Source organism: Triturus cristatus, chromosome 10 (genome assembly GCF_964204655.1).
Source record: "Triturus cristatus chromosome 10, aTriCri1.1, whole genome shotgun sequence".
In the NCBI taxonomy this organism is placed as follows: Eukaryota; Metazoa; Chordata; class Amphibia; order Caudata; family Salamandridae; genus Triturus; species Triturus cristatus.
This window is the reverse complement of record NC_140593.1, coordinates 767,513,804-767,533,864: the sequence shown is the minus strand read 5'-3', so window position 1 is coordinate 767,533,864 and position 20,061 is coordinate 767,513,804. Positions and strand designations below refer to the sequence as shown.

At 52.7% G+C, this 20,061-nt stretch overlaps 1 protein-coding gene across 1 annotated transcript in view; it reads right to left on the bottom strand.

Moving 5' to 3' along the window:
• LOC146789978 (tektin-5-like) overlaps nt 1-20,061 on the bottom strand; it is an 881,871-nt gene that overhangs the window by 200,153 nt on the left and 661,657 nt on the right. The window lies entirely within an intron of this gene.

Below are 20,061 nucleotides of genomic sequence, written 5' to 3'. Positions count from 1 at the left end.
CGCTGCCCTTGATAACCAATCTCCTGGAACAGGTAAAAGACGCCTCGGTGTATACTAAACTCGACCTGCGGGGGGCGTACCATCTAGTCAGAGTCCGAAAAGGCGACGAATGGAAGACCGCTTTCCGAACCAAATTCGGGTTATTCGAATACCAGGTCATGCCTTTCGGACTGTAACGCTCCAGCAGCGTTCCAGTACTTTATCGACGAGGTGTTACGGGAGTTCATAGACGTCTTTTGCATCGTCTACATAGACGATATCTTGATCTATTCGCAGACCATCACAGAGCACGTGCAGCACGTGCGTTCCGTCCTTCAGCGGCTGGGTAGACATCGTCTGTATGTAAAGCTGGAAAAGAGCGTCTTTCACGTCACCACGGTCGAGTTCCTGGGGCATGTCATCACTCCAGCGGGCATACAAATGGACAACAAGAAAGTGGAAGCCATCCTGTCCTGGCCCCCCCCGGAGTCCGTGAAAGGGGTACAACGGTTCCTGGGGTTTTCCAATTACTACCGCCGATTCATCACTGGCTTCTCCGAGATGGTAGCCCCGATTACCCGGTTGTTGCGTAAGGGAGTGCGCTTCAATTGGGATCAAAAGGCGGACGACGCCTTCCAAGAACTGAAGAGACGTTTTACCGTAGCCCCGGTTCTGATGCACCCCGACACCAAGCAGCCCTTCGTCGTGGAGGCGGATGCCTCTAAAGATGCCATCGGGGGCGTGCTGTCTCAACGGAGCACCCGCACTGGACTACTGCATCCGGTGGCATTCTATTCCAAGAAACTACAACCTGCGGAACGTAACTACTCGGTGTCGGACAGAGAGCTCCTTGCCATCAAGACCGCTTTCGAGGAATGGCGCCACTTCCTGAAAGACGCCGAACACACCGTAACCATCTATACGGATCACAGGAACCTTCAGTTTCTCCGGTCAGCACGCGCTCTCACCGCCCGACAACTCCGATGGACCCTTTTCTTCAATGACTACGATTTCGTGATCACGTTTCGGCCAGGAAGGGAAAATGCCAAGGCTGATGCCCTCTCGCGGATGGAAGAAGCTGACAACGAAGCTGAGAACACCGAGCCTGTTCCTATCCTTGCCGAGAAACACTTCCAGGGTGTGGTGACGTCTTCGGGCTTCTTAACTCAAGTACGGAAGGACACGGAGCAAGTCAACCTGGAGGGACTGGCGGATGGACGCACAGACGTGTCATACACGGACGGATTGCTGTTTCATGGAGACCGGCTGTATCTACCTGGGGTGCCCAGTCGGCAGGAAGCGGTCCGCCTATGTCACGACCACGTTTTGTCCAGCCATCCCGGTTTCCATAAGACACTGGAGCTCTTGCAGAGACAATTCTGGTGGCCGACCATGGTGGCCGACACAGGACTTCATGTGAGGAGCTGTACCATCTGTCTCCTGAGTAAGAACGCTTCCGTGTCTCCGGTAGGCCTTCTGCGTCCCATTCCGATACCACCGTATCCATGGCACACCATCTCCATGGACTTCGTGGTGGAACTCCCTACCACCAAGACGGGGCACACCACGATTCTCACCATCGTCGACCATCTCTCCAAAATGGCGCATTTCGTGCCTTTGCTGAAGGTGCCCACAGCTGTGACCCTGGCCGGAATCTTTGTGCAAGAAGTAATCCGCCTTCATGGCATTCCATCGGTGGTCATAACAGACCGGGGATCGCAATTCGTGTCCCACTTCTGGAGAGAGGTGTGCAGAATCCTCAAGATGGACGTACGCTTGTCCACAGCGTACCACCCACAAACGGACGGTCAAGCGGAAAGAACTAACCACACCATGGAGCAGTACCTCCGTTGCCTGCTGCTTATGGTTGACAAAGACTGGTCCGAGGTCCTATGGATGGCTGAGTACGCCTACAACAACAGTAAGCATTCTGCCATCGGAATGTCTCCCTTCTTTTGCCTCCAAGGCCGTCACCCCCGCACCTCTGCCTGGGAAATACCCCGGGACTGCTTCTTGCCGTCAGTTCGTTCCTATCATGCTGCCTTACGTACTATCTGGCAGCAAGCTCGCTTTGAGTTGGCCAAGGCAAAGGACACCTACAAGGCGCATGCTGACGCCCATAGACAGAAGGAGCCCGAATACCGCGTGGGTGACCGAGTGTGGTTGTCTATCAGACATCTCAACGTGCATGGCCCCAAGAAACTGTTACCCCGTTATGTGGGTCCCTTTGTCATTGAGAAGGTGGTGAATCCGGTGGCCATGAAACTCACGCTCCCTCCGCACATGAGGATCCACCCCGTTTTCCATGTTTCTCTTCTGCAAGCGGTCCGCCCGGATGGCGGGGTTCCCTCTCCTCCGTCTCCAGTGGTGGTGGAGGACCACGTGGAGTACGAAGTCCGGGCCATCCTGGGTTCTCGTCGTACCAAGAGGAAGTTGTTCTACCTGGTCGATTGGAAGGGGTACGGCCCGGATGAGCGGTCTTGGGAGCCTTTGTCCCATGTTCACCATGCTCCTGTTCTGGTCCGTGCCTTTCATCTCAGTCACCCCTGCAGCCCTCGCCCTGCAGTCCCTTTTTGAGCCCCGGGGGGGGGGGGGACTTGTTTTTGAGGGGGGGTTCTGTCATGTTACGGCGCTTGCCGTCCCCCTCCACGAAGACGCACACACAGAGACGACCCGAAATACTCACTTCCGGGCGGAAGTCGAGTACCGGTCTAGTCATCCACAGGAGCACTAGGGTCAAGGAAGCGCTTCCGGGGGAAACGCTTATACGCCGCGTTTCCCGCAGGCTCGGCGCTTCGTATTCTTTGGAGTTCCGAGCAGCGAGGAGCGAGAGTGACCGTCCTGAAGCCGAACGGAAAAGAACGCCGTCCCTATCCAGTGGAATCTGTTTCTACCTTCGTCCACGCTTCGGAACCAGTCCTGGCTTCTCAGGTTTTTCCTAACCCTTGCCCCCTAGCCTTCTCGGGCTGTTGAAGGTTTCTCCTGTTCTTGTGCCTGTGGGGGAGTGGAGCCTACCATTGCTGATTTTGCCTTTTATGATTTTGCACAGTTTATTTGCCTCAACGCGCATAGCGCCATTGCAGATTTCCATTGCTGATTTTGCCTCGATGATTTTGCCACTGTTGGTTTTGCCTAAACGCGCATTGCGCCATTTCTGATTTCCATTGCTGATTTTGCCTGGATGATTTTGCCACAGTCTGTTTTTGCCTAAACGCGCTTAGCGCTATTTCTGTTCTCCATTGCTGATTTTGCCTTTGATGATTTTACCCATTAGTATGTGCTGAATACTATAGAGGAGTTACTTTCTCGCTGTGGCGCCTTGCTGTTTGTTTTCTCTACTCGGAAGCAGGGGTTAAACATTGATTGCCGCTTCCAGGGTTGTTACAGGAAACTAGCTTGATTTCCACTGACCACGGTGTGAGAGCACCGACATTTGCTTACTGCATAGCCTGTCCTTGGCCTTTCACCTACGCTACGGCCGTGTAGCGACCGGCGTTCCCGCAGTAGGGTGAGTTCCTTGAGTCTGGGACAGGACATAGCTCTGTGTGTGCTTCCATTGTGGTTGTGGGTTCTTCACTGACCATAGTCTTCCTCTATCACAGGTCATTCCGAGATACCCTGCACCCCTACCCACCGCTTTCATTCAGGCTCCTTTCCCTGCGTCCATCTCATCCCTGCTGGGTTCTACGGTCCACGAGGGTCAGGTGGGTGCGGGGACGGGCGCTCCTGTCGTCTCTGCGGAATCGCTGCACAAGCAGAGGTAAGTCTTGTGGAGCATATTGACAGGTGGCCGGCGGGAGCCCCAACAAGCCACGGAAAAGGCAAGCCAAGCATGAATCAAAGAAGGAGCAACATCGGGACCAGCAAGGTCCAGGGGCTCACCAAAGGCAGGGGAGTCAGGGCAGGCCCGAGCAATCAGGGGAGCCCAAAAGAAACAAGTCAGACCCTCAAGTGGACCCACAGGCCGGAGGCACTGGAGTCACAAGAGGACCTCAAGCAGCTCACTAAAAGATGCAGGCCACGAAGCACACGATGTGGTGTGGCTGAAGATTCTGGTCATAAGAGATGCTCGAGGTTGGGACTACTGTTGCAAGGATTCTGCTCATGCACAGAACTATGCGCAGGAAACCAGGACCTCAGTGAATTGTGGTGTACCAAAAAACTCACCTCAGTACCCAGAACCACTATCCAACTAGCATCAGTGTCTCATTCGTTCTGCGTATCATCTCGAAGCTACCAATGATTAGACAACCCAGAACAAGCGACTTAGAGTACTCGCAGGAATGGTGGGAATCAGAAACACCTTTTTGTTATTATTCTCATATCAGTCCACAACAAGAGTAATCAGAGACACGGTAGAGTTTAAAATGTTTATTTTAAACTACGTGCTCTAAGGTGCAGTACTTTGGCCAACATAAGCAGACAAATGATTAAAAACAAAACCATCAGCATTGTTACAATACCATAGAAAATGAAGGAAGAAATCATATTACAAATGATAGTGGAAAACAACGACCCTCCCTTCGCTAGTAAACAAACTTTTATGAAACTAATAGAAGGTCTAGGCTTGAATGGGGAACCCCATACCGTAAATATCAGCTTAGGTGAATCACATCACAGGATCAGGTCTGCTCTCTGTGTCTGGAAAGTTTTTCTCCAAGTGCCTGAATCATGCATGCAAATGCAATATTAAAGGCACCTGAGTTTCAGATATTTGCAGCTGTGTGCGTGTTGTGTCTAGAGCGTGGGCCGATCAACCTGAATTCAACAGCATACATTGTTATTTGACCTTGACCGCTTCTGCACACAGTGTTCAGACTAAGGTCGCGGTGTACGTCTAGGGCTGTGAACAACAGACCGTTCTCATGTGAAGAAAAAGCAAGCAAGCAGTTTTTCTTGTAATAACAGCTACCTGCAGTGGCGTGTGTAAAAGCAGCAAAGTGGCAAGATGGTGTTTTACATCTAAAGCGCTTATGCTAACATAGCAATGTGTGCACATAGAACCCCGTCCTCACTCCACCCTCCCTTGATCGGACCACGAACAGAATAGGGAATCAATGTAGGAATGCAGAGTTCAAGTTCAAGTGAGACAGAACCAAGGTCCTATAGTGCCAATGCATATAATTGGTTAGTGATAGTTCAAAAAGTTGTTGTGAAAAGGAAAACATTTAAACATCTCTCAGGGGCGTGACACAGCCCAATGTGGAGTAAAAATGAAAAAAATTAAAATTCTGGATTTGGACGTGCAGAAGATGGACAACTGCCAATTTAATCCATCAACGTGTAGGCACAATAAGTAGCAACTGCCTCCAAGAGGAAGTCATTACAATGCTCAGCAAAAGATTCAGCCATCCAGTCAAGCAAAGTAAATGAACATACATGTTCTTCGATAGCCGGAGCCTCTAGCACAATCAGAGGACAACTTGCGTGTTCTTCAAGATAACTTCTCACCAAGAAGTCATATGCTGCCGCATATATATCCCAATTCCCTAGGACTCCCTGTGCCGCTCCACAGGCCTTAATCCCGATGCCAGAACAGTCCAACTCATGAGCCACCAAGGGACTCATTAGTCGATCATAATCCGGGGCAGGAGACACTGTTTTCGACAGGCACAAATCCCGAGCCCATTCGAATGGACAATCTAGGCAATGGAAAACAGGTTGCACGCAAGTAAAGTAAGAGAACCGGAAGGATAATCCATAGACTACGCTTAAAGTGGCCAGTGGTAATGTTCCATAGTATTCAAGCATCCGGTCATGCTGTTGAAGCAGCCGGTGCAGGCTGTCTTGTGATACAGATCGTGCAGCCATTGCGAATTAAGCAAACCAACAGGAGCACACCAGCAGTCAGGGCGAGAATCAATGGTAGCTCGCCGAAGACTCTGGAAAAAATAGAATGAAAAAATGCCGGTATCACACCAAATATTGTTTGGAAGGAGGTCACGAGGCCGGAGCCCACAACTTTGAAAAAATCACTAAGCCAGTTGTTGACGAGGCATTGAATATAGTATGAAACAGAGCACCGAAATGAAGGGGGAGATCAGTATTTAAAAGCGCATGCGGGGGAGCGCTAGGTGGCGCCTGACCGTCATGGACGCCTTTCCGTGAGGCTCCCGATGCCGGTCCCCGCAAATCCGCCTGATTCCCCCCTGGACTGCCCTGGCCGGCCACGATCTGGGCGCTGGGGTGTGTGAGGCTGCCCTGCTGCCCCACACCGGCTCCTGGGACGCTGTGATCACCGGGGGCCTGCCTAGACGACGCGCAGCCCGGCCGGCGGCGGACGCTGGCGGCTGCGGAGCCACAACCCGGGCAGGCAGCAAATTTAGCTCGCGGCGCCCACGAGGGGCACAGGCCTGATCCGGCCAGGGACGGGGACGCGGCGGCCGCGAGGCTGCCGCAGATGCTGTGGACACCGGCTGGGTGCTGTCCTGCTTCGCGGATACAGCCCGAGGCCCCTGGAGTGCTGTGATGGGACCCCCCCCTGTGCGGAGCCCGAGGGCAGATTAGGCGGTGAGTGCGGCGGCGTGGGACCGTTTCACCGGGGCAGCTGCGGGGGTCGGAGGCGGAGGGGAGATCCCCCCATCGGGCCGTGCGTCGGCGGCCGGGGGACCCGGACCCCCGCTCCCCCCCCCTTCTCTATACCTTCTCTTCCTGGCTACGGCGCTGACCCGGCCCCGTTGCTCCGAGACTGGCTGCCGGTTCCGGGGGTGGGGGGGCTCTCATTGATTCGGGCCGCACATCGGCGGTCGGGGGGGTGTCGGTGCTGTCTCCCCCCTCATCGTTTGGGGCTCCAGCTGGAGAGAGCCGACAGGCGGCACCGTGCCCCCCCCTGGGGGTGGCGGGGGGAACGCACGGGCGAGGTGTCCCCCCTGGAGAGGTGGGCTATGCTCAGGAGTGCTGGCCCTGGCGATTCCCGGCTGCGGTGCTCTTGAGGAACGATCCGCCGGCCTGGGACTGTGAGCTGCGTTGCTGGACCTCGCTTCGCTGGGGGAGGCCTACGGACGCGACTGCGGCGGGGGATCGGACTCGCTGCCCCGCTGAGGAGCTCATCGGAGATTGACCGCTGGGGCTGGTGGTGCCGGGCCCTTTCCGACCGCGGGTTCCCCCCGCCGTCCCCCTGCTGGGCTCCCGTCCGCTTGAGCACCCGCTGACATCCTGCTGGTGTATCTTCCGTCCGTTGCCCCGATTCACTGACGGCCGCCCCAGAAATGGGTAAAGACAAAGCCAATAAGCCAGCGTCCGGGGCCACCCAAACCAGGATGGACAAATTCACGACTTCCGACAAGGGGCCCGGCTCCGCGGCCGTGCCGGCCCCGGCCCCGGCCCCCGCCACAGACCTTGCTGCCATCCTGCAGGCCATCAACTCCTCCCGCGCCTCCCTCGAGGGCATGGTGGGAGAGGTCAAGGTGGACGTTGCTCTTCTCCGGCAGGATCTGCGGAATGCCACCGCCCGCATTTCAGAAGCCGAGTCCCGGATATCCACCGCTGAGGATGACATCCGCCACCTACAGGACCAGGTTCGGGAGTTGACCACCCACTCTAAGGAACTACACCGCCGGGTCGAGGATGCAGAAAACCGCGCTAGGCGCAGCAACCTGCGCTTAGTGGGATTTCCGGAGGGAGTTGAATCGGGCCGGGCGGACGATTTCATGGAGCGATGGTTCCGGTCCTGGATGCCGGCGGACAGCCTATCTCCTTCGTTCGTGGTGGAGAGAGCCCATCGTTCCCTGGCCCCCAGGCCCCCGGGTGCGCCCCCCCGGCCGTTCATCCTCAAGCTCTTGAACTTCCGCGACCGGGACGCCATCCTCCGTGAGGCCCGCTGCCAGGGTGCCCTCCACTACCAGAACCACAAAATCATGATATTCCCGGACTACACCCGCGAAGTCCAAGAGCTGCGCCGTTCCTACACGGAAGTGAAACAAAAGCTGCGCTCCCTGGGACTCCAATATCAGCTCCAGTTCCCGGCCCGCCTCCGGGTCGTCTTCCAGCACAAGACTCTGTTTTTCGATACCCTGCGGGCGGCCTGGACCTGGTTGACAGAGGAGCACCCCCTGCAGTGCTCTGGGCACGGATCGCCTACGGGTATGCGGGGGGGACGGGGAAGGCCCCGGACATCGAAGACCCGTCGGCGGCACCGCACATTACCCCGGGAGCGCACAGCGGAGGAGGTGATCACCACGCGCTCTGGGAGACGGTCACGCCGAGGGTCGAGAACCTCCTCTGCCTCCTCGGCCGCACACGCTAGTCCCGTGGCAGATGGACGGCGGGCCGTGCCGCTCCGGCTCACGGGCCCTGCAACCCAACCGGCCGAGTTGGTGGACTCTTCGGACCTCTCTCGCAGCCCTAACATTTGACTTTCTTTGCTTCTTTTGGGGGAGGGGGGGTGGGGGATGCCTGGGCAGGGGTGGAATGCTTCGCTATGAGTGTTGCTCTTGGCCAGGGCAGGTAAATCAGGCTTGACTTTATTTATATCAGGGGTCCACTAGCGCTCAAGCCCAAGCGTTTTAGCTTGGTGGTTCTTCCATTTGGTTCGGGCGACAGATGCTTCCGTTTTCGAAGTATAGGGTGGGGGGTGGGGGGTTGGGGTTGGTTTGGGGTTGTTTCTTCCTCGTTGGGGAGACTTTGTTGGTGGGGGATGACTCCCTCTTAATTGTTGTGCTAAGGTATAATGTGCTGTTTGGCCTGTTCTCTTGCCCGATGTCCCGCTGTCCTTCCTCTCTAGGGGCCTGCTCAGACGCGCCTCCATTGGCCCCCTCTTCTGTCCTAGACCATGGCTGACCCACCTGTCCCTAGGGCCGCCATGCGCATACTATCCTGGAACGTCAATGGTCTTCTGGACCGTTAAACGCATGGCGGTCCTCAAATATGCGCAACGCGCAGAGATTGATGTACTCCTCCTCCAGGAGACTCACCTGTTGGGTAACAACTGCCTCTTCCTTGGCCGTTACGGTTATGACAGGGTATGGCATTCAGGTTTTGCACGGGGATCCCGAGGGGTGGCCATTTTGCTCCGCAAGTCCTTCCCCTTTGTCCTGACCCGGGTGCATTTGGACCCCCAAGGTATGGTAGTGGTGGTTTCTGGCAATCTGGAGGGGCGGCCCCTTACCCTGATGTCCCTTTACGCGGCGCCATCCCTCTTGCCGTCGGCCCTCTCCCACGCAGCGGGTCTCCTCCCGACACTCCCGGCGGGCTCCCTCATTCTCGGCTGAGACTTCAACGCTGTCTACTCGCCCCACCTGGACTCAACGGGCCCGGTCTCCCTGACCCGCGTCGCCCGTGCAAAACAGCTCTCATCCTGGGCTGAATCGCAGGGCCTCTGCGATGTCTGGCGGATCTGGCACCCGCAGGCGCGCCAATACACCCACACGTCGGCGGCCCATCACTCCCATGCCCGGATCGACCTCATCTTCGTACCATCCACCGACTGCGCGGGGGTGCGAGATGTACGCATTCTCCCGAGGGGCCTTTCGGACCACTCGCCTGTGCTCCTCGCTCTCGGCCCCCCCCCCCTCTCTGCCCGTCCGATGTGGTGTCTGAACGCCTGGTTCCTCCACGACAAGGCTTTTCGGAAGGCGGTCGGGGGCGAAATAGCCGACTATTATTCTCATAACGAGGGCTCTGTCATCTCCCCTGCCGTCCTGTGGGAGGCCGGCAAGGCGACTGTCCGGGGCGCCGCTAAGGGGCATCTGCAATGCCAACGGCGGGCCCAATCCCAGAAGCTCGCGGAATGCGAAGCCCAAGCCTTGGAACTAGAGCGCAGTCTGGGGGACTTGGATGATGCCGCACGGTCTCGTCGCTTGGCCTTCCTGCGGGAAGAGATTCGCCTACACTCCCTGGAGGCGGCGAAGATTCTATGGCGCTCCTCGGTGGCCCGGGTTTACGGCTGGGGAGACAAAAACGGCACTCTTCTCCACCGACTGGCGACCTATCCCCGGGCGGGAAGGATCATTCCGGCCATCGCGGACCCAGCGGGTGGCATTCACACGGCATCGGTGGCGATAGCCCAGGCGTTCGCTGACTATTATTCCCAGCTGTACCGCCACAGGCCGTCCACGCTCTCCCTAGAGGAGTTGCTGGGGACGACCGGAGCGACGCTTACGCGGCTGCAGCCTGAGGTTTCTGAGACCCTTGATTCGCCGATCGAGCTGCAGGAGATCGAGGAGGCTATCGGCCGCCTGGCGCCTGGGAAGACCCCGGGACCCGACGGGTTCCCCCAGGAGTACTACGCTCACTATCGTGAGACGCTGGCCCCGAGGCTTCGGGACCTATTTGCAGCCGTGGTGGAGATGGGCTCGTTCCGGCCCGAGACGGACACAGCAACCATAGTTGACCTCCCCAAGACACAGCCTCCCTCGCGGTCTTGCTCCGACTACCGGCCGATATCCCTTATCAACACCGAACTCAAAATCTATGCTACGGTCCTGGCGCAGCGGTTGCGCCCGTCGCTTGCCTCCCTGGTCCACCCGGATCAATGTGGCTTTATGCCGGAGCGGGGGACCAGACACTGCCTGCGGCGCCTACATCTTGCGATGGCGCACCGCGGCCGCCTTTCCCCCTATCTGGCCCTCCTCTTGGTCGACTTTGAAAAGGCCTTCGACTCCGTGGGATGGGCGTACTTAGATGACGTCCTGGAGCGCATGGGCTTCGGTCTCCGGTTCCGTGCCATGGTAGCGGTCCTGTATGCGCACCCGCGAGCCCGTGTGTTGGTCAACGGGGCTCTATCTCGCCCGTTTCCCATAGGTCGGGGGACGCGCCAGGTATGTCCGCTCTCGCCCCTCCTTTTCGCGTTGGCCATGGAACCCCTGGCGGTGCTGATTCGCGCGGATCCCGTTCTTCGCGGATGGGAATGGCCAGATGTGGCCCCCGATAAGATTGCCCTATACGCGGACGATGTCCTCCTCTATCTTTCCGATCCAGCGACCTCGGGGCCCCGGGTCCGCCAGATCCTCCATCGGTTTGGCCAGGTGTCGGGTCTCCATCTGAACCCCAAAAAATCCGTTCTAGTCCCGCTACACCCGTCGCGGGAATGTTTCGACTGGCAATCGGATATTCCCCTCCGGAGACTCTCCTTTAAGTACCTGGGGATCTGGGTCACCCTCCTTCCGGAACTCTGCTGGGCCCTCAATGTGGCTCCAGTAGTCAACAAAACCAGATCAGATATGCTCCGGTGGCAGGCCCTCCCATTGAATCCGCTAGGGAGAGTCGCCTTATATAAGATGATGATCCTCCCCAAGTTTCTTTACATGCTACAAAACACTCCATGCCCCTTTCCGCGCCCGTGGTTCCGGGACCTGGATAAGATGGTGACCAAATTCCTTTGGGGCGGTGGTAGGCCTCGGCTGGCCTTGGATCGCTGCAGGGTCCCCTCCTACGACGGCGGCCTGAGCATGACTAACCTCTACCTTTACTATCTGGCCACCCAGCTACTGGTGATCCACGACTGGTTCTCGGGTGGTTGGGGCGACCCGGCTTATCGACTCGAGTTGCACTGCCTCGGGTTCTCCTCCATCCAAAACATGCTCTATGGCACAACGATCCCCCTGTCACTCCCCGACGTCGTACGGGCTCCCTTTCTCGCGTGGCGCACGGCCTTGCGACACACCAGATGGTCGGGGACGTCCACGCAACTCACTCCGCTTTGGCACGGGACGTGGCTGCGGGAGGTGGTGGGACTAGCGGGCTTTCGGCAGTGGGATCTTCTCGGTATCTCCTGTCTGGGCGATATATGGCGTGGAAGCCGCATGTGTTCCTTCCAGGAGCTTCAGACCCGCTTCTCGCTGCAGCCTTCTCAAGTCTACCGCTACCTTCAATTGCGCCACGCGGTCCGGGCTCACGTCCCTCTAGACTCCAGACTGCCTTCCCATAGTCCGCCTGAGGCCGAGGTGATGTTGGGGTATCTTGGGAAGGGGGGCATATCCCGCATTTATAAATCCCTGATTAACAATACCCCGGTGGACTGGAGCGGGCTAAAACAGCGATGGGAGGCCTGGGTGGGACCCCTGGATGAGGCGGACTGGAGGGACGCACTTATGGGCCCTCGGTCGCTTACCACCTCCGCTAGGCTGCGGCTTATCCAACTCTATTACCTCCACACTGCCTATCTGACCCCGGACCGCCTGTATCGTGCGGGCCTCCGCATGGACGCCTCCTGCACTCGCTGTGGGGTGGTTCCGGCGGACTTTTTCCACATGGTGTGGTCTTGTCCCCGTCTGGAAGACTACTGGGCAGCGATCGAAGCCGAGCTAGCGGAGGTCCTGGGTTGGGAGGTTCCCCACGAGCCTAGAATGGCCCTGCTGGGCATCATGGACGGGATGGACGGGTCCCGTAACGAGAAGTACGTCCTCGCCACTGCCCTTATGGTGGCTAAGAGAGATATAGCGGCAGTGTGGTCACAGCCAGACCCGCCCAGAGTGGCTACCTGGAGTAGAGGGGTGGATTGGTGTGCGGCCCAGGAGCGGTCGCTATACGCTGCACGGGGCTGCCCAAAAAAATTCCGCAAGATATGGGGGAAATGGTTGGGGGCCTGTTTTTAAGGGTGGGGGCGCAGAGGGTGGGGGCGGAGGATGGGAGGGGACGGGAGGGTCTTTGCAATTGCCTGTTGATGCTTTCCTGATTGCAGGTACTGATGCCTTGTTCACTGCACTGCTGTATATCATTCTTGATATTGTTCTTTATGTCGCAAAACACAATAAAAAGAAGTTTATCAAAAAAAGCGCATGCACCTCGGTGCGGGTGTTTGCCACGTGAAGGACGAATGTTTCACGGGAGAAAGTCAGAGCGACTTCTTTTTGAGACAATAGAGCCCTTATTCTGCTCATTTTATTGAACTCCGCTTTCAAGGTTTGGATGAAAGGTCAGATGCATACATCCAGTCTCCCATGCGGGGGCGGGAAAAGGACATTTTTACAACAGACTACGTGTTGTGAGACAGTTACAATGTACGGAATCCCCACTAGCATCCTGCAGCATGCCTCATTATTTACAAGCAAATAACTAGCTAATAATGTAAAAGTTGTTGTAACTGCTGGCATAGGATTTCCCTTCAGAACGCAAGCCAAATTCGGTGCCTGAACGTTGCATGCGCCATGCAATTGGATGTTTCTACAGACTACTGAGTGATCAGGTGTGGAAGTGCATTCTTCTCCTTTCAAATAAACCTCTTTCCCCTTGCTCAGGCACCTGTATGTAAATGGTAGTGACCAAACTTCATGCAGGAAAGCGGTACCCAATGGTTCGTATCTGCCTAGGGCATAATGTTTCATACATGAACTGAACTTAAACAATGGAAATGGTAAGGTGATTAAACCATGGATAAGCCACACAGCTGAGTTCGATTCAGCCACAGAGAAAGGTAAAGGTTCCAACTTTTCAATATGCAATAGTGAATATGTTGCATCCTTCATGGACATGAACTGTTGTTTATCTGTCAGGTTAAACGGCAGAAATAAAGATGATGTGTTCATGTAGTCCCACGGAACTTTCCCATCCTTCAATGTTTGTAAAGTCCATGCAAACTGCATTATAGAACGCAATTGATTTTGACCATGGTATAAAACAGACATATCATCCTGAACAATATCCACAACAGATGAAACAATATTATCTAACCTGTAAATTCTAGAAGAAAGGGTGTTAATGCTATTATCGATGACAGCTAGCACTTTTTCTAAATTGGCTTGATCAATAGCCCTTAATCTAGAAGCAGCTTCAATTTGAGATAATTTCCAAACTTCGTTGTAAACAGCATACACCCAACTTTTGGACCTGCCACCCACAGGGCCCTTAACAAAATCATTAAAATCTACTTTGTCATTTAATTTGGATAAGTGAAGTTTAACAGATGCCACGGTAGAATGTTGCAGCCAGGTCTGACATAACTTCCCTACAGAATAGGTATTAACGAATGGGAAGATTCAAATCGGGGGTCCACCCTAACCTGTGTACAGACCTAGAAAACGATGTTGACAGGAATCCAAACTTTTCTGCCATATTAACCATCCCTCAGGATGTAAGTTGGAAATGTTGAAGGATGTATTAGTAATAAATGATTGCAAAGCACCAAGAGACAGATCTCTGTAATTATCCCATTTTGGATAAGCGCCCAGATCAGGAATAGTAGAGGAATTAATTTTTTTAGAAGTAGCCAATCCAAAGCAGGTGGTCTGAAAAATAGTAGAATTCAAAAACAGCATGTGGTTCGGAATAAGGCATGCACGATGTGGTGCCTCGTTGCCTTGTACCTGCCAAGCTTTAGAACCCCAAACAGATTTAAGATCAATGGTATCTTTCCACAGCTCATAGCCCCCTATAGCTAAGTTATACATAAAGGATTTTGAATACAATAATTTAGTGTGGGTCAGTCTGACTTTGGAAGCTGCCTCAGCAGCAAATTTAAAATAAAAGGCTTCAGGTTTAGATACACTGAAGTCAGTAAAATATGTAAATTTGCTCAAGAGAGTTTTGGAGCTGCCTTCAATTGGTGCTGGACAATGTTTCCATTGTGTATGATTGACAAAATTTCGAAATTTATTTGCTTTATGCAGGTAATGATTGCCATAGTGTTGGTAGCAAAACAACTCTCCGTAGTTTGCTGTGTCTAAATATAAATCTTCAGCATCAATAGCAGCATAATATTTCAAATCAGACAAAAGAGCCTCTACGGCTTGGACATCCCAATCATCACAGCGTATGTTTTGTTTCACAACATCCCCCATAGAAACACGAAGTACATTGGGGACATTAATCACCTCTGTGGGACCATGAATTTGAAATTTAACAGCATCCCATAAAATCCCATCTAACACAGGCCAGGCAGTAATATTCACAAAAGTCTGGTCCCTCTTCATGATGTGTGACGAGGAGTGGGGTGCCAAAGTTTCATCAATTAATCTAATTGTAGATCTTTCGGTGGCATAGTGCCCATTTACTAGACGAAAAAATACGACCTCAAATCCAATTGACTTAAACAAAAAAATAGTTATGAACACCAGCCAAATGTAATTCCAAGGGGGAATTAAAAAATGTCTTTTAAACTAAGCAGCAAAATATAGAAATTTTCGATGGGGCATTGGAAGTCATAGAGTTAGTGTCAAATGAAAAACGTGACTGGTCAACTGTACTTGAATGTAAACCATGCAACAACACATCTGTGGGTTAAGTATACTCAGTATCTTCAACTGGACCACCAGCCGGTGGAGGCAATAAAGGATTAGTAACTGTATGCAACTCTATGGGAATGTCAGGCCTGTTGGTAGTTGCCGGAGCCAAAACAGAATTTCTCAGCATTGCTGGACAAGAGACCGCTGGAGTCATACTAAGAAGAATCGGCCACTCGTTGTAGTTTGACATTGTCAATGGAGATGTACCTGTTATCCGATGCGACCAGGAAGTGGAGGTAAAATGACTGTTCTTGTACCCTGCATGCCAAGCGCTGGTACTGGTGCACGATAAGAGGGGCCGAACTCTTACTTGTTCTCCACCTTCTCACGGACCAGGTCACCAACTCGAGGTAGCCAGCCGACTACCGGAATCTAAAGCGCAGCATCCGTTGTGGAGGGCAAGTGTTCCCTTGCAAGACTGTCTCTGGTCTCTTGTAGATTCTGTAATACAGCAGAGTGATTATCTACATCAAAGGGTGCGGCCGACACCGCCATGTCGAGACCATCAAGGTCCGGGACAAACATCTTTATGCCAAAAGAGCATTTCGTATGGGGTCTGCCCACCCAGAGACCTTCTCGGGAGATTATTAAGTGCACGTTGAACGCTATACAAATGGGCCAACCAGTTCCTGCCAGTACCTAGAACCCTAGCTGTCAGGGATTGCTTTAAGTCACGGTTCATCCGCTCCACAACACTATTACCCTCAGGTCGGTATGGAGACGAAAATTTGACTTGGACCCCCAAAGATCGCATGGCATCTTTGTACGCCTTAGAGGCGAATGCTGGACCTTGGTCAGAATGTAGGGTACCACATGCAAAAATTCCCCCAAAGACACGCAAATCCCTGATGACAGTTCAAGCATCAGCACTCCGTTGTGGCCAGACCCATAGAAAACATGTGCACGAATCCACTGCAACTAAGATGTACTTATACGCAGTATCAGAGGAGAAAGGACCGCAGTGATCTAAATAAACACACCCAAGTGGTTTATTAGATATGTACAACTGTGTTTGTGGTGGACGCACAGCAGTCGAAGGCTTAATCTGCTGGCAGATGTCACAATTAAGAATATAAGCTCGAGTCTGTTTATACAATCCGCGCCACCAGTAACGTTGTTGTAAGATAGTAACAGCCGTTGAAACGCCGGCATGGGCAGAAGCCATACCTTCGTGAGCTGCTGTTATCAAAGAAAGTCTGCAGTCCGCGTTGGGAATCAATCTGTCACCAACGTCGTTAATTCTCACATAGGGAACTTTATCAGGACTTAAATGATAAGAGTATTTAGAAGGGAAACTCCGAGGGTAATTATCACCCTTCTCTGTCGCAGCAATAGCTGCCAAGATATCATCATCAATCTTACTTTTGGATCTTGTAACTGCTGCTACTAGATATGTTGCCACTGCTGTTTTCACTGCTTCATCAGCTAAGCTGTTTCCGACAGTGTGGACACCTACTCGCTGGTGCCCAAGAGTATGAATTACATTCACAAGCTGCAGACGTTGTTTAAGGGCTGCAACTCGAACCCAAAGCATTTTATGCTTGATTGTGCTACCTTTGGAATCACGATACTCATTTTGAGACCAAAAGAATAAATTTTTGTTGAAAGACTGAACACAGCAAAAAGAGTCACTCACTATAAGAGTAGTAACTCGAGGGTCAGCAAACTCCAGTGTAAGCACCAGAGCACGTAGCTCTGCCAACTGGGCGGTACAATCACCCAATGTCTGCGTGTGCACGACATCAGATTTGAATTCACCATTCACAAAAGTACCAGCCACTATTGCGCAGGCCGCCGAATAAGCATGCTTAGAATCCGTCGCCGGTTGCGCCGAACCGTCAGTATAAATGATACAATGGCAATCCTCAAGCGGGCGCAAGGACAGAGGAGCTGGATGAACAAATTCCTTCTCCTAGTACTCCTGAGTCTGCAATGAGGCATCAAAGATGTAAGTGACATCCGGTTTTGTTAAAGAAGTGGGCCATTGTATCCAACGTGGATGCAAAGTTTTAGAATTAGGTACACTGGCTTTCGTCACTGCCTCTAGGGCAGGATATGGTGTAACAACCAACATGTGTTTCCCTTGCGACAGCACTCTCTCCTTCAGAATCGCCATCTGCACTGCAGTCAAAACTTTTTCGACAATGGAAAAGCGCATTTCAGCCAAAGTATACAAGTGCGATTTGTAAGCAATGGGGACTGTGTCGCCCTCATTGAACGTTAAGTACGTGAAACCCACTGCGCCAGGCACAATTCTTATTACCAGGTTAATGTGGTTATCACGCGTCGGTAAGTATTTTGAAGCAAGAAGATCAGCCTGCAACGATTGCAGGATAGCCGAATGTTCTGGCAGCCAGCTCGATTTGGAAAAAGGAGGTTGTACCAAGGCATATAGCGGCTTGATACGCTGGGCATAATCGGGAATGTAAGTACGCCCGAAGTTCAAAAATCCCTGCAAAGACTAGCTTTTTCAGAGTTGTCCATGTGCATTTCTCCAGGAAGTGAGGTGCTAAACCTCGACCTTCGTTGTTGAGTTCATAGCCCAAAAACAACACTGTTTACTCTGCAATGTGTGATTTTGCAAAGTTAAATTTGTAACCGAAGTCCGCAAACATAACAATGATGTGGTTAACGCGACACAGATGCGGCCATAATTCGTCTGTGAGATAGATATCATCAACATATGAGTACGCATCAGGGTCAATGCTCTCTAACAGAGAGACTACACATGCAGCAAAGACTCCAGGACTGTTTTTATAGCCCATGGCTAATCTTTTAAACTGTTTCTGTTTGCCGCCATAAGTAAAGGCTGTCCATTGACTACTAATAGAGGACAGATTATGGCTGTAAAAGCCATTGGAGATGTTAAGTGTGGTCTTAAACCTTTTTCTCACAAGACTATCAATGAGGGCAGAACTGTGGGTATTCTGTACCGCGCACATCCGACAATGAGAGTTCAAATGCCTATAATCCAAAACTAGGCGGTACGACCCATCAGGTTTGGTTACAGTAAAAAGAGGATTATTCATGGGTGACACACATGTTTCAATTACACCTTGATATTCCAATTGTTCAAGGATTTCCGCGACGTGAGATCTAGCTTCACGGCGCATGGGATATTGGGGTTGTGGCAGGGGCATAGACCGTAATGGAATCTCATGGTTTAGCGACAACTTATCCCACCCAACCTGAGTACGGTACAACACCGGAGCAAGTACCTGATCCCACTCTTCTGCAAACGTCTGAGCTTGCTCCTTCGGCACAGTGTGTGCGAAAGATGGGAGGATTACCTCCTCCCCTCTAGGAGCGGCCAAAACGAAAGCTGGGGGCCAGTTTGCCTCTGCTAACAGAATGTCATATGTAGAGGTCAGATTTTCCCCAAAAATCCCTTTTATGGTACGTTGTATGTCACCTTCTATTGAAAGGACTATGTCATATAGCCTGTCAGGGGGAGCCACTCTAGTATCAGCAGTTTCTACAGTAATGAATGTGTCAGTTGCTTTCGCCTTCAGATATGGACGCAGTGCTTGCCGCACTATTGTAACCTCCGCTGCGCTGTCTATCAGCGTTAGGGCCCATGTTAGGTTCTGAAGCTGCGTTCTCACTAACTGTGGCATACCTCGCTGTTAGCGCAGCAACTTTCTTTTTCTGAAACGGGGGTCTTTGTCATGCAAATTCGTCCAGCTTGCCTTTACCATCAGCCGGAAGGGGCTGTTCACGTCCTTGGGCGGCACCCCGACCTTTGCCATGGTCTCCTCCACCCGACTGTGAGACCGATGTTTCCTGTGAAGAACGAGGAGAACGTTGTTCAGGAACCTGAAATCTATCAGGAGACCTAATTCTAGTGCGATTGCGCAAATCATATGTACGTTCAGTAGTCGCTTGAACCAGCGACGTGGTACGAGACCCCTGTTTCTGTTGCTGCTTTCCCTGTTTCTTAGATTTCCAATTTTGTTTAGGAAAAGCTGGATGGTCGTCTTTAGAAGATGTCACCGTCTTAGTTTGTGGTTGTGTCGTTGTTTGAACAAAAGGCGTAACCACTAAACTATTGCGGCCAATGGTCTTATAAGCCTCTGCAATAATTTTCAGTAACTGCCGGGGTTTATCGACGTCGTCGACGAGGCGCAGGGCATTCGACACTTGAAAGTTAACCGCATCTCCCTTGACGTTAGCAAGGATGAGCCTGACAACTACGTCGAACACGCCGACAAGCCTCATCCCTAACTCAACCGCCGCCTCCGGACTGTGTTGATCCTGAACTAGCTTGATCACGGAGGGCAGTACAGCCATAGACGGCGTGCCAAAGCACTTCGAGTAGACTGCTGCAAACACTTTACCCCAGTTGCCACAATCAGCTACCTCTGGGACTAAGTCTTTCTGCAAACTAATGGTGAGGATCCTGTGTTTTTCCACGGGAGTAGAATTCGGAAATACCGCTTCCAGCTGGTCAAATTTCTCAGCAAGCCAATAAGGCATATCGTCCTTATTCTGGGGGCGCTTGACCATTACCGAATTAACCATGACGGGACTAATAGTAATCCCGGCCGGGCCAGCTGGCTGCGCCGCAACCCCAGGTGCCCCCACCTAGACATTGCGTGAGACGTATTGCACTAAAGCCCTATGTACCGTAATCAAGGCGGTATGGAGCTGATGTAAGTCATCCTTTGGGGCTTGCAAATAACATGGATGTGGTGTAAACCCGGCCAAGACTGGCCAAGTGGCCCCTGGAATGGACAAGGGACCCAAACGAACCGGTGTAACCGTGTGGGGGAGGGCTCCATTGAACCAAATACGATGCTGCCAAGCAGAAATGGGAATTTCCTGCGTCCTATACGGCGTGTAATTAGCCGGGTCTGCCGTAGGAGTGTATGTGTGAAACGTATTATCATCCGCATTCACTTCCGGCAAAGTAACCCAAGAGTAA